This window comes from Pteropus vampyrus, unplaced genomic scaffold (genome assembly GCF_000151845.1).
Source record: "Pteropus vampyrus isolate Shadow unplaced genomic scaffold, Pvam_2.0 Scaffold213, whole genome shotgun sequence".
Classification (NCBI taxonomy): Eukaryota; Metazoa; Chordata; class Mammalia; order Chiroptera; family Pteropodidae; genus Pteropus; species Pteropus vampyrus.
This window is the reverse complement of record NW_011888994.1, coordinates 79,708-92,144: the sequence shown is the minus strand read 5'-3', so window position 1 is coordinate 92,144 and position 12,437 is coordinate 79,708. Positions and strand designations below refer to the sequence as shown.

At 39.4% G+C, this 12,437-nt stretch overlaps 1 non-coding gene and 1 pseudogene across 1 annotated transcript; both read left to right on the top strand.

Annotated features, from left to right (window-relative positions):
* Positions 1–6,627: 6,627 nt before the first annotated feature.
* On the top strand, positions 6,628–6,746 carry LOC111747185 (annotated as a pseudogene).
* A 4,866-nt stretch (positions 6,747–11,612) lies between these two features.
* On the top strand, positions 11,613–11,731 carry LOC111747195. The gene has a single exon (XR_002783433.1). It is a non-coding gene; the product is annotated as a 5S ribosomal RNA (ribosomal RNA).
* Positions 11,732–12,437: the final 706 nt, after the last annotated feature.

Here is a 12,437-nt window from a genome sequence, read left to right as displayed (position 1 = left end):
CCTTATTAGAAGGCTGATAAATCCTTCAGATAATGAAGAACAGAGTTTCCTTTTGAAACTCGACAATAATTACTTGCGGAGTCACATGTTTTCTAACTAACCTCTGTGTTCCATAAGCTCCTTCGGCTGTTCTTGTGATTGACTCTGCACCTCTCTGTGGTGTCTTCTACCCACCGCCTACCTCTCCTGTTGCATATAAAGTCCAGGGTTTCCTGTCCAGTCTCCAACTCAAGTTGCTTCATCTCTTTGACCCTCCTAATCCTTTACTCCCCAAAATTTCCAGTGTTCACAGGCTCCGTCCTAGTTGATGACATGTCATTAGCTTCCAGAAACGTCAACTGCTTGTGAACCCCCAAGGCACTGGTGTCTTGAAACACAGAAGACTCCAGGGCCCTGGCCTTGCCAGCATCTCTGATGTCTGTGAGCTGCAGGAAGTAGCAGTACTGGAGGCTTTGGTATACATGCAAACCAAAATTACCAGGGTATTTCTGGTGAGCAAGAAAATGGGCTCCAAGGTAACTGTGTTTAAACGCCAGCACCCATGAGGAAATTGTTGCCCCCAGAGAATCCCTGATGCCTCTCACTTTCCACTTTCCTGGAGGTAACACCACCAATAATGAGCAAGAAGCAAAACATCCTGTGTAGCAAAGAATTTCCTTGCCCAAAGGGAGGTCTGGCCCTTTCTCTTGCTTCTGAGAGGTAATCTGTGTCGGACTGGATATTCTATCTTTGTTTAAGGCACAGCCTGCACACGCTAGATCTTAGGGTAAGACTAGCCACAACCGATAGTTTTAGAGTGGGAGCCGGCTATGCCAGAATGACCAACAATGTGACTGTTTGGGGGCTTTAGCTGGAGACTGAGATCGACCGGTGGACAGTCAATCAATCAGTTATGCCTATGTAATAGGGTCCCAGACAAATCTCCAAACATCGAGGCTCAGGTGAGCTTTCCTGGTTGTATTCTGTGTGTTTTGTCACACATCAATGTCAGGGTGATAACATTTTTCAAGCGTTGATTTTGGAACCCTCCCAGGCTCTGCTCTATGTGTCTCTTCCTTTGGCTGATTTCAATCTGTATCCTTGTCCTGTGATATACCATATCTGTGAGCATATAGCTTTTAGTGGATCCTGTCAGTCCTCCCTTCTAGTGAATTATAGAAATTAAGGGTGGTTTTGGGAGCAACTTTTCAGAAATTTTCAGTTGGCATCAGAAGTGAAGTGAAGACAGTCTTCGTGCCTTTGAACTTCACAGCTTGACTAACGTTGGGTGCATCCCAAACCACAAGAAGACCGGGGTTTCTGCATTCTTCTTTTTCCATTTAACTTTTATTTTAATATTTCTTTCTTCATTTATTCAATTTTTCAATTTTTCAATTATAGTTGACGTGTAATATTAGTTTCAGCATGGTGATTAGACGTTTATATACCTTATGATGTGATCGCCTTTATAAGTCTAGTACCCATCTGACACCATACAGTTGTTACAATATTATTGACTATATTCTCTATGTTGTACTTTACATTCCTGTGACTATTTTTATAATTTGTACATCTTAATCCCTTTACCTTTTTCACCCATCCCCCAAAACCCCTCTCATCTGGCAACCATCAATTTGTTCTCTGAATCTATAAGTTTGTTTCTGTCTTGTTTGTTCATTTATTTTGTTTTTTAGATTCCACATATAAGTGAAATCGCATAGTATTTGTCTTTCTCTGTATGACTTATTTCACTTAGCATAACCTCTAGGTCCATCCATGTTGTCTCAAATGACAAGCTTTCATTATTTTTTATGACTAATATTCTGTTGTATATATGTACTAACTCTTCTTTATCCATTCATCTATTCATGGACAATTAGGTTGCTTCCACATCTAGGCTATTGTAAATAATGCTGCAATGAATATAGGGGTGCATATACCTTTTTGAATTAGTGTTTTGGATTTCTTCGGATAAGTACCCAGAAGTAGACTTGCTGGCTCATATGCTAGTTCTAGTTTTAATATTTTGAGGAACTGTCAAACTATTTCCATGGCAGCTGCACCAACTTACAATACTACCAACAGTGAAGGAGGGTTCTTTTTTCTCCATGTCCTGGTCAACAGTAGTCGTTTGTTGATTTATTGATGATAGCCATTCTGACAGGTGTGAGGTAATGTCTCATTGCTTTACCATGATGATTAGTGATGCTGAACATCTTTTCATATGTCTATTAGCCATCTGTATGTCCTCTTTGGAGCAATGCCTATTCAAATTCTCTGCCCGTTTTTTAATCAATTGTGTCTTTTTTGGTGTTAAGTTGTATGTTAATATTTCTTTATATCATATTTGAAAACTTTCATAGAGGAAAGATACTATTAAAACAGGAGGAAACATGTCTTTAGTACTTATGCAATATTTGTATAAATCCCAAGATACTTTTAAAATATTGAATTTCAAAATGATTTCCCAGCACAGTATTCATTTTTTCCATGTAATTGTCACCCAAGACCTCACAATGTTCATAGCAAAACTGAGAATAGATTTCTCGATCTGCTCACCAGGGCTGAGAACATATTAACCTTAGAACTTACTGGAAAGCACCTAATCCCCAGCACAAAGCAGGTGAAGGGACCGAGCCAGAAGAAGACAAGGCAACTTGTCTGCCTCAGGAAAATGACAGAAATAATAAAGGCGGCGCACCAGGCAATTCTGAACTCGAAGGGCTCGCCAAGTGAAATATGAGGTCCTGGCCAGCAAGAGATAAGAAAGCAGAAGGAAGAGAGGAAAGGCGAGGAAAGATACAGAGGCTCTTAGTAAATGTGAATACAGAGAAAGTGGGGTCAGGGATCCTATAGATGAGGTGTAAGCCCCAAAAGCTGTGGGATAAGCCCAGCTCACTCCCGCTCTGGGAAAAACCAAGGATTGTAGTAAGTTCTTTCTCTCTTCTTTTCAATCAGCCAGCACTTAGCACTAGAAGCCTTTAGCAAAAACTAGTATTTGTCTTATCGTCAACTGAGCGTGAATGCTCTTCCTCAACACATGAAATTGTATTTCGATGAGAATAAATGAAATGTAAATCTTAAAAGCTTGATAAATATCTGGAATTGAGTGTCATACCTCTGAAGGAAGTCAAAGAAGGCTCTTAACTTAGAAATGTTCTTTTCCTCCCTGAGGGTGAAGGGTGAAGGGTGAGGGGAGAATGACCGGTAATATTCTGTCCGTAATTGATGGGATGGAGAAGGAGGTAAGGAGCTTGAAGGCACAGAGGAAATCACCACAGAAGCAACGGAAGAGGAGACACCCTGATCTTTGTCAAGGAAACAAGGGCCATTTGAGAAGGAAGCAAGAGGAAAGGGCATGGGTGGTACAGAGGCCCTCCAGCTTGCTGGGCCCACACATCTGTCATGCCCAACTGCCGTCTCAAACCTAGATTTTATTCCAAACAGTGCATGCAGCCCTAAGTAATGAATTGTGATCAGTCTAAGCCAATCATAGCAACACTGCTTCTTTTACCAAGCAGTTAGTTTCCCATCCCTCCTCTTAGCTAGGGTGGCTGTGTGATTCAGTTGATGCCAATGGAATGTAGAAGGATGACCCCTGTTTCTCTCTTCTTCCTGCCTCTAACACAGACCTTGATGCTAAAGCTGCAGCAACCAACGTGTCGCTATGAGGAAAAGACCATAGAATTTCATTGATAGCAGCCCTGACATCATGAAACCACTGAACTGAGCCAACAGCTGCCACCTCCAGGCTTCTCTGCAGGTAAGAAAAATTAGAATTCTTTTGCTTAAGCTGCCCTTGGATGTGTCTGCTCTTCCTAGCAGCTGTGAATGCAGCTTCTATACAACAGTCTTATTCCCAAAAAAAAGTCTTTCGATCTTGAAGTATTGCCTTTATAACTGGTAAAATCATATTTTAGGTTATCGTTTAAGAAACTCCACAATTTTTTTATTGTCTTAGAGCTCACGGATCCCATCAAAGAGGCCTCTGGTCCTCTGGGCTCCACAAACTCCAGTTTGAGAACTAAAGTAGGCCAGAGATGCAGTTACGGCGAGGGCAAGAAAGACAAGCCATTGGCTGGAAGAAAAGGCTCGCCTCAAGAAAGCAAGACCATGGGAAATGGAAGGGCAGCCGGGCACACCTAGCATCCCTTTTGCAGAGAGAAAATGGTGGCAGAAATCCATTTCTGTTCAGCCTCCGCCCTTCATGCCAGAGAGCAGCAGACTGAGCCCTGGGCAGCTGGTCCGTTGGTGTTGGCAAGGTGCCACAGAGCAATCCATCCCCTCTCTGCCTGTCAGCATGATACCCCAGAGCTTTAGCAGAGGCCAATTGCACTTGTGGTAAACACTCATTAGATTCCCATGGAAGCTGAACATAAATTGGAGTCCATAGTCCTTGACCCCAATAGTTACCTTCTGAATGGGAATGAGAATGGGGGAAAGTCAACGGGGATGAGTTCTGAACAGCATGACTTACATTTTGAAACTGAGTTCTATTTAAAGGAAATTCAACGCATAAAACTCTAAACCTATAAAACAAATTGAAAGATCATTCATATTATGGATGGAGAGTTCATTTTACATCCTGCAGGGTTTCTTCATAAAACGAACTTCCCTGGTACTTTTACTCCAAGATCTGAATTCAGCAGAATTCTTATCAGCATGTCCATGTGCAGTCATAACACTTTGCGTGCATGTAAACTTAAAGCTTTTCTTTTTTCAAATAATTTTTTTAAATTAAAATATAATTGACATATAACATTATATTAGTTTCAGGTATGCAACATAATAATTCGATGCTTGTATATATTGCAAAATGATCACCACAATAAGTCAAGTCACCCTGCATGGTTACAATATTTTTCGCTCGTGCTGAAAGCTTTCAAGTTACTCTCTTAGTAACTCTCAAGTATACAATACAGTATTATTAACTATAGTCCCTATGCTGTATATTACCTTCCCAGAAACTTTTCTTTCAGTCTTTGTGCTGTGCATATTATTTTATATAGACATGATAATACTGATTACACAATTTTATTTTCTGCTTTTTTTTACCTACCATACCATGAAGATTTTCTCACAGGATTGGTACTCTTACTAAGTGTCATTTTTTTTATGATTGCACACTATAATTTACTTAATTATTTCTGATAGTGAAATACTTTGCTCATTTCATTTTGGATTACTCTGTCAGTGTCATTTTAGCAAAAATCTAAATGAATTATGCCATCGCAAAATCTACCAAGCTAATAATTCTCCCTACTATTGAGATTTTTCTCTTATCAATCACTCTCCAATGAACATCTTTAAGTAGAAATCTTTATCTATATCTAAGGTGAATTTTTTTAAGTTAAATTACTAGAGGTGAAACTATTGGACCAAAAGGAATGAATGTTTTGAGGTGCTCGGATGCAAAATTGCTTCCCCAAAGGATTGTACCAGCTACATTCCCAAAGTGTCCGTTTAATCACACCTTCACCAGCACTGAGCAGGCATTTAAAAAAAATACTTTATTTATTGGTAAAAAATCATATCTCATTATGATATTAACTTACATATCTTTGACTATCACTGAGGTTAGTACATCTTTCCAGGAATTTATTAACCAGTTATATTTCATCTTTTGTGAAAGATTTGGTCCTAGATCAGAAATAAACCTCATTTTACTGTCAAGGGGAAAAAACTAGCAGAAGTCAAACCATTTCCCCAAGGCTACGCAGTTATTAAAATGACAAAGTGAAGACTCCAACTCAGGTGTTTTGAGACCTACTTAAGTAATTTCCCCTCCCTACCACTACCATTTATTTTAACTCCTCGGCCCTACTTCCAATATTTAACAAAATAAGTACTTTTTAAAGCACATGCTTCAGGCTCATAAGCTTCTCTGCTAATGCGCAATTGAGTAAACTGAGGCCCACAAACTCACATGGGCATATGTTGCAAACCTAGAATCGATTGTCCAACTGGAAAGATGACCATTTCTAATTGTGTGCTGTCTGACTTCTCTCAGGTTTAAGCTTTACTGCTTCCACCACAGAGATATATATTGTATTGAAATATAATGGGCAAGCTAGGAGCAAACTGAAGATTCATTTCTAAACAGAACTGATTTCAAAGTCAGGCAGATTTGTGGTTTGCAATCGGTGAAAAGAGATAAATCCTGTATCAGGCAGGAGAGACTGACTAAGGAAAAACAAAGGTCAGTGAATTATTTGTGAGAGTAAACACGTTTAAGGAAGACCTAGAGAGAAATAACAGAACCTCTGCTTTTGCTTTTTAAAAGGTGGATTATTTTAAAATAGAATATTGACTAAATGGTGCTGACACGATCTGTTAACCATTTGGAAAAGCATAAGTTAGATTCTCCACTTCAGAAACGACGTCAAATTCAGTTCTAAATAGATTTGTGTGAAATACAAAAATAAAACCATCAAAGAGCTTCAAAAACACAAATTTAAGAAAAGCCTAAATCTAGAATCTGATTTCAAGCTGGAAAAACTTAAAAGCCAAAGAAGATCCCCATAAAGGAAAAGATTAAGAGAAAGTAAGTTTAAAACTTCTAAAAAGTAGCGGGGGTGGGGGAGAAGAAAAGTTGACAAAATGAACAAAATTTTCCAGCTCATCATCCAAGTTAAAGGGCATATATCAGTCTACGGCCATGCCACCCTGAAGATGCCCGATTTCGTCTGATCTTGGAAGCTAAGCAGGGTCGGGCCTGGTTAGTACTTGGATGGGAGACCACCTAGGAAGACAGGGTGCTTCAGGTGTTAAAAAAAAAAAGCATGATAAAAGGCAAATATCAAACTAGAACAACAATGGCAACATAAACAGCTGGTAGAGGATTCATGTCTTTACTACAGAATAGTTGCTAATGAGAGGACCCAAAGTGCATGGAAACTGGGATGCTTAAATTCTCATGGAGTGTACAACATATACCATTACACCCATTTTGAAGAACACTTGGGATAGTATATATTAAATTAAAGTCTTAAAAACAAAAGCTCATACACTTTGATCCAGTAATGCTACTTCTAGAAAAAAATCATAGACCTATAAAAAGATCTTTACAAAAAGATATTTATCATAGACTATTTATAGTTGTGAAAATTTCTTAAATTTTTAAACATCCCAAAGTAAACTAATTTAGTAAAAATTACCTATTCATCAAGATTTATATTTTAAAGGAACGTTTAATAAAAGGAAAAATGTTTGTGGTATATGAAGTGACAAAACAGAATATAGAGCATGATTATAATTTTAAAAAATGAAAAGTACATAGATAAACAGTGGAGATAACAATATAGTTACAGATGCTTTTTAGTTTTCTTTTCGTACTTATCTGTGCTTTCCAAACTTTCTAAAGTGTGTGTGTGTGTGTGTGTGTGCGTGTGTGTGCGCGCGCGCGCGTGTGTGCTGTTCGGAGAGTTTTGTGGAATAGTAGCCCAGTGGACTGTATTCTAGATATCTTCATTCTCCTCCCTCCTACATGTTAAAAACGCCTTGTTAGAACCCCACAAAGGACTATAAAATGGAGACTACACAGGTGGGTTACCAGCTAAGCTTTCTTAATGAGAAATTGGGAAGAAGTGAATAGCAAGTTTGATGAAATCATTTCTTCATAAAGCCATAAATATTACAGAAGACAGATAAGAACGTAAAGGACTGCAAGATCAAAGACTATGGAACAAACCCACTAGGAGAAAAGGGAAAATTTATAGACTGATTTCTTTTTTCTAAGCCAGTTCCCTGTGAGTGTCCAGTTTAATGACTGTTTAAATTATATCTGCAATTTTCTGAGAGGTTCACTTACTTTTCAAGTTTGTAAACCAACACATCAACAATTCCCAATCAAGGGGATAGCATTCTCCAGGGAGCTATGAAAATATACCTCGCATTTTAAATACAATAAAAGCATGACAAAACATGCCTCTGTTCTTCATAACACAGAAGTACCACATCTGGTCGTAAAAAAAAAAAAAAAAAGGCATTATACAGTTGTAAGGATGCCAGATACTTATTACAGAGAACTGTTTTATCCATTTAGCCAAATTTTCCAGATGTTTTATTACTTGGAGACAGGAGAATTGTTGAAACTGGTGATTGAAGCCCATTTATTTCAAGGGGCTCGTCTACAAGCCATAGGAGGCATTTGAGGGACATTAATTTATGACAGGCCACAAGGCCCTGCTTGAGGAGAGCTATCATCTCATTGGGGTCACAAATAATCCCAACAAAGAACAAAATACCCAATTTTAGTAACACCCAGCTTCATTTGCAAAAATTGCCTCTTAGGCAGGCACTTAGTACTTATTTCACATGCAAACGTTATACATGTAATTGGAGCAATTTCCATAATAATAGGTCAAGTTGGCAGTGACATTGAAAATGGCCCAGGTTGGCTGTGATTGGAGGCCCGGTTCTCATTGTCTATATGAAGCAAAATTCTCACTCACACCATTTGGAAGCCTTGTCCTCATAAAGACAACAAGATCAGATTCAGCAGGAGCAGGCATCACTTGCCCTACCACTTCCTCAAAAAGGTCCCCCCACCCCCCTCAACACATGGGCAATCAGAGCCTGCAGAGCTCTAGTTGTGGAGCTTTAAGGTAGCTGGCTCTGGCAGCTATAATTCTTACAGCTAATTAGAAGGCATCTCACTATGGTCAGTTCTCTCCACCTGTCAATCAAAGTAGGGATTCGATGTGAGAGTGGAAATTTTAGCTTCAAATCTCTGAAATTAGCATCTCTGTCTTTGCTTCACATACATATATAGGAAGAAGCTCTCAGGGCATCTTGGAGATATGATCTCAGGTTAAAAAGGCCTAGACTGACCTAAGCCAATTTGTCTGCAAGCAAGTGTTGTATAATTAACTTGTTTTTATTAGTCTTATAAATAATGCTAGCCTCTGACAGTAGAGACAGTGGGGTCTGCACATCCTCTCTCAGACAACCTTGCTACCAGGTGGTTTATTATAATGAAAGGGAATCTGGGACCAAATTCTGCTAAATGTGCCAGTGTTTATTATCAAGCAGGTATAAAAGTGATCATACATTCTCGTGAGCTGGGGAGAGGCCCCATCTCTTTTCAGGCATTCCAACTAGCTCTTTGCTTGAGAGGGTCACTCAGAGGAGGAACGATATTTTTACAACAGGATTAGCTAATTTTCTAGTTGGGTCAGGAAACAGAGGCTATGGGGACAAGAAAGAACACAGGTCAAAAGAATGTTTCAGGGTCCAGTGCCACTCCAAAGGTTTTGAGCCGGGCTTGTCGGATTCTCATACTTGCTTGGGTGAGGGCTGCAGGGCCAGTAAGGTCTTTCTAGTCAGTACAGATGTCCACTCTGCATTTCGCCCAATCGGAAATCATTCTGATCATTCATTAAGCCAGTTAACCACCCCTCTGTTATTAGATTTCAAAAACGAGATTCAAATCTGTAATTTTGGAGTGTATCTTCCTGATGAGCGTACTTCTGAGGCTCACAAATCATCCCTAAAGCGTGATTTCCTCTTTAGGGGTCCTCAAATGCTAACTGTCCCTACACGCATCACATTGTTTATACCGGATAATGTTAAAGTAAATGATCACAGGTTATTTGACATCTACTATCCTCAGGGGAAGGACTGGGAAGGGACAAAGGCTCTCAGAGAACAGACAACCTGCCCTGTTGCTCCACAAAGGGATGGAGGAGCATGGCTCTTTGATATCCAGCTGTAAAAATGCCTTGATGTGATCTGTTTGGAGGCTGGACCCAGTCCAAGTAGGGTTACCTGATGGAGACAGGGGACAGTTACCTGGTGGTGATGGTGGGGGGGGCATCCCAAAAGCTGCAGCGTTGTGCCTCTTCCAGCAGCTAGTTTTGTTTTTTGTTTCGTTTTTCTCTGTACACTTTGTTCTTTGATTTTGAATTCTTTGAGTTTTTTCTTCTCAGTTCTCATTTTTTTTCTTACAACATCTTGTTCTTCTTTCTTCTAGATGGGGGGTTAGGGAAGGGAGAAGAGCAGGAAAGCAGTTCTTCCAGATTCAGGCCCTGCGGCAGAAGCTGCCTTATTCTTTGACAGGTAAGAGAATTTAAAAGAGACAGACTGTCCTAGTGGGCGGAAGACAGAATAGGTAGTTAGGCCAAGTGGAGTTCAAATCCTGGCTCTCAAACTTTCTAGCAGTGCCTCTCTGAGCCTCAATTTCCTCACCTGTAAAAGAAGACCAATCCTATGTATCTTGCAAGGTATCATAAGGGTTTGAGAGTCTATGTGTAAAGCATCTGTTATATAGCAAGACTGTTAAAGTGATGGCTTCTCGTAGCCGCCCCCCGCCCAGGAGCCTCCTGCTGTGAGTAGAGCGCCCACAGAGACACAAATACACATATCGTGATCAAGCATAGGTAACTATAATGTAATTCATTAAGTCTTCAGATTGTTTTTAATCTTGAGTAATTTAATCTACAAAGGATTACATCTCATTCTTTTTAAATTGTGTACATATTTGAGTGCAGCAAATAAGGTCGAACATCTGTCCTTATCTTCATTAATCAACTGCATTTCCTTATTTAGACACATCCTCTGGCAATTTTTCTATAAAATGTTTATTGGTCCTTTTTTTGTGAGCACTTTATGTAGTAAATATATTATGCCATTACTAGCCGTATTTGCCACAATATTCTTTGAAGTTCAAAGAGTACATTTTAATTTGGGTTAGTTTTTGACCTGAAAATTTAATAAATTTTTTTAAACTACTGATTTTTTTTATAAGCATTACCCAAATCTAAGCTAAGAGGGAGAAAGTTCTCCCTCTTCAAAGATTTAACAATTCACTTTTGATTTCCTCTAGATTTTTAAAAACTTACTTCATCAATAAATCTGGAATTAATTTGGGGAGAGCTGAGATAATTATCTAAATTGATTTTTTCCCCAAGGAGCTAACTGATTGTTCTTATGCCATTTATTGACTATCCTTCTCTTCTGCCCTAATCTGCGATGCCTCCTCCAGCATATATTAAATTCTTTCATCTAATAGGGTCTATATCAAAGTTATCGATTCTATGTCATCTCTCTGTTTGCCTCTTCCTAGATCAGTACCACACTGACTGAAGACCGTTGATAAGCAGAGTTGAGGGATAGAGGATGTCAAGGAGGCTGATAGAGAAGAGAGAGAGGGATTTTCAGGACAGGCAGTGTGGTCTAAATATAAATAGGGCAAAGGGGAAATTCAAGGTCTCATTCGAGGATAAAAAGTAGCTATCTCAATTTGTCTGGAGAATGGGAGAAATAAGTAAGGGACTGAGGAAAAGAAGAATGCGAAGGTAGCAGGAGATGCGGAGTATGATGGGCTGGAGCCCCAAGTAATACGAACTTACCCTGTCAGTGCTAGAAGGGATTTACAGCTGTGTAAGATATATTATTGCTGTCCTCAGGGGCTAGGGCAGTATGCAGAAACAGTGATGATAAAATATCAATTGTAAAAATGGTTGACTGTGCCACAAGAGCATCATCAGCAAAGTACTCCAGCGCCAACAGAAATGAGTGTCTCCTCTTTCATCCTACCTAGATATGACTTCGCCTCTGCTGAACCCCTGGAGTCTGGAAATAAGACAAATGTCTATCAAATGGTACATGGATAAACAAATTGTGGAGTACTAGTTTATGGCCATGCCACCCTGAACAAGCCCGATCTTGTCTGATCTCGGAAGCTAAGCAGGGTCGGGCCTGGTTAGTACTTGGATGGGAGACCACCTAGGAAGACCAGGTGCTGTAGGCATAAAAAATAAGGGATTGTAATCTGACAAGGTCCTTGCAGTCTGTGAGATCAATCAAGGGTTGCCTCACCTAAAAAAATAAATAATAAAAAAATAAAAATAAAAAATTGTGGAGTACTAGTCAGAAATAAATAGGAATCACCTATTGATAAATGTTACAACATGCATGAATCTCAAAATAATTCTGCTAAGTAAAAAAAAAACAAGACCAAAGAAGAGAACATATGATTTCATTTCTAAAAAATTCTAGAAAATGCTTACTAATCTCTGGTGACAGCAAGTAGATCGGCAGTTGTCTAATCGGGAGGTGAGTGGGAGTGGGGTGGGGACAGGGAAGGCAGGGGGCAGGAGGGATTGAAAAAGGGCCAGAAGAAACATTTTGGGGTGATAGGAATGTCCATTCTCTTGATAGTGGTGATTGTTCCACTGTTACATACCTAAAAGTTACCAAACTGTATACTTTAAATATATTGTATGTCAATTATATGCAATAAAGTTGTAAAAAAAAGTCATCTTCCTCTTACACCTGCTGATTCTTGTTGAATAGATTTGGGCTGGAACTCAAGTATTGGTATTTTTCCTAAGCTCCCAAGGTAAGCCTGATGCATAATGAAGTTGAGAACCTCTGGATCTAATGATATGTGAGCTGCTTCCTGGTTCTTAGGGAAGATTTCTAATGGGAGGATTCCCCGATGGATACCAGAAAAA